This window comes from Gymnoscopelus microlampas (assembly GCF_963454915.1).
Source record: "Gymnoscopelus microlampas genome assembly, contig: SCAFFOLD_120, whole genome shotgun sequence".
In the NCBI taxonomy this organism is placed as follows: Eukaryota; Metazoa; Chordata; class Actinopteri; order Myctophiformes; family Myctophidae; genus Gymnoscopelus; species Gymnoscopelus microlampas.
The window spans coordinates 28,300-30,799 of NW_028155579.1; the positions used below are offsets into that span (position 1 = coordinate 28,300).

The 2,500-nt window shown below is 46.1% G+C and overlaps 1 protein-coding gene and 1 pseudogene across 2 annotated transcripts in view; one reads left to right on the plus strand and one right to left on the minus strand.

Moving 5' to 3' along the window:
- The window catches only part of LOC311041381 (nuclear factor 1 A-type-like), a gene marked incomplete at both ends in the record, with an annotated part of 31,898 nt that overhangs the window by 25,136 nt on the left and 4,262 nt on the right, over positions 1-2,500 (minus strand). The gene's annotated exons all lie outside the window — the stretch shown is intronic.
- The window catches only part of LOC311041380 (kelch domain-containing protein 3-like), a 1,004-nt pseudogene continuing 64 nt past the window's right edge, over positions 1,561-2,500 (plus strand). The window contains exon 1 of the transcript in view: positions 1,561-2,500. This exon is cut by the window's right edge and continues 64 nt beyond it. The product of the transcript in view is annotated as a kelch domain-containing protein 3-like (transcript).

The following is a 2,500-nucleotide window of genomic DNA, read 5'->3' on the forward strand; positions in this document are numbered from 1 at the left end:
TGTGTGTGTGTGTGTGTGTGTGTGTGTGTGTGTGTGTGTGTGTGTGTGTGTGTGTGTGTGTGTGTGCGCGCGTGTGTGTGTGTGCGTGTGCGTGTGTGTCTTGGTGCCTGGTTTGCCCCGTCTGGGTCGCCATGGCGCCCCTCCCCCTACCCCCATGAACACGCGCGCGCACACACACACACACACACACACACACACACACACACACACACACACACACACACACACACACACACACACACACACACACACACACGCCAATGCTCCACCCACCTTATGGTGCCTCTTCCCTGTAGGTCACCAGCAGGTGTGTGTGTGTGTGTGTGTGTGTGTGTGTGTGTGTGTGTGTGTGTGTGTGTGTGTGTGTGTGTGTGTGTGTGTGTAATCAATGTGTCTTTGATCAGACCGTATGCTGACAGCACTTTACATCTCCTATTGTTAGTGCGGGGCGATCGACAGTGCGTATGGATCCCTCTGTCACTCTCTCTCTCTCTCTCTCTCTCCTTCTGCACGTCGGCACTTTTTAAAGGTCGCGTTTATCCCTCCTTTTGCCCCCCCCCCCCTCCTACCACACTCCCCCACCCCCCCCCTCTCTCCGTCTGTCTGCCCTTTGTCCCCCCCCTCTCCATCCCTCATTCTATACTGTCTCTCTCTCTCTCTCTCTCTCTCTCTCTCTCTCTCTCTCTCTCTCTCTCTCTCTCTCTCTCTCTCTCTCTCTCTCTCTCTCTCTCTCTCTCTCTCTCTCTCTCTCTCTCTCTCTCTCTCTCTCTCTCTCTCTCTCTCTCTCTCTCTCTCTGTATAAACTGTATATCTATATATATATATATATATATATATATATATATATATATATATATATATATATATATATATATATATATATATATATATATATATATATATATATATATATATATATATATATATATATATATATATATATGTGTATAGATATAGCAGATCTACAAAATTGAAAATTGTGGAAGGCAACAGTCTTGTTCAAAATACGTTATATTGTATGCCTTTACAAAACATATTGTTTCCACAAGATATTATATTCATTAGTTTGGTAGCTCTACATTGCTGAAGTGGATACATGTGTAGATACAGATGCCTGTCAGAGTGTGAGACTATATGCTGCACCGCAAGTCTGAGAGATAAGATGTTTGCGTACACGAGTTGAGGAGCTGGGGCGTGAGATTTGAGCACATCGTTCACTCAAGTCAAAGTGGCGATGGAATGATAAATGTTACGGGGATCTCTGCGTCCGCCCGTTTTTCAGTTTTTCATTTCCACAACCTGCCCGGACTGTGATTCTGCTGGCGATTCATTTGCCATATTAGGAGATCAACAGTGCACGGCTTCTTAGATTGGCCAACCCAACTCATCGGCCTTCCCGATTGGTCAAACTTTGCGTGACATGTGAACCACTGAACCAATAAGTGATAGCGAGCCTAACAGGACGACTGCATTCTATTTACAGAGCAAGACTTTATAGATCCAACCTGATCTACTCTGTGAAAAAGGTTCCGCTGGACGGCATATCTGAATGGAGCTCCAATGAGGTACTGTCACGTGGCCTTTGCATTCGGACACGAGGTTTACTTAATCGGTAATTCACACAAACAGATTTGTGTGAATGTTTTCAACACAGTGTCTTTGCGCTGGAGGAAGTTGTCTCCAGTGACACTTGGAAGTGGAAGTGGAAGTGGAAGTGGAAGTGGAAGAGGAGAACATCACTTTGAGGTTCCCTCCATGTCTGAGGGCCACACAGCTGTACTGATAGAAAATACCATCCACATCTGGGGGGGAGGGCGTCAGTTCTGCAGCGCCCTGTATGCATTTGATGTCGACACCCACACATGGTCTAAACCCAGAGTTTCTGGGACTGTTCCAGAGAGGAGGAGCTACCACTCAGCCTGTGTTTTGGGGAAGGTCATGTATATACATGGGGATACAACCAGACTGGATACACTATTGACATCCACAAGTTGGACACCATCACAATGGTCTGGTCTTTAATTAACACCAGAGGTACTCCACCTCCTGCTTCATCACATCACTCTGCCACCATCATCGGGACAAAGATGTTTGTATTTGGGGGCAGGGAGGGAGGTCAGTATAACCACGACAACACCATCAGAGTGTTTGACACAGAGACCAACTGCTGGCTGAACACACCTTCTACACAGCTTCTTACAAGAGGACGCTACAGTCATTCAGCCTTTACCTATAATGGAGAGCTGTATATATGTGGTGGCTGGAACTGGAACCAGTTCTTCAATGATCTGTGGAAATTAAATCCAGAGACCTTCTGCTGGAAGAAGGTTGAACTCAAGGGGAAAGGCCCATCTCGGACGTCTAGTATGTGCTGTTGCATGGTGGGAGATCGTATCTTCCTCTTTGGAGGAGACAAGACCCCTGATGACCTGTATGTCTTAGACTTAAGTCCTAGTCTCAAGACGTTATGTAAGCTAGCAGTTATTCAGTACGGTGTGGA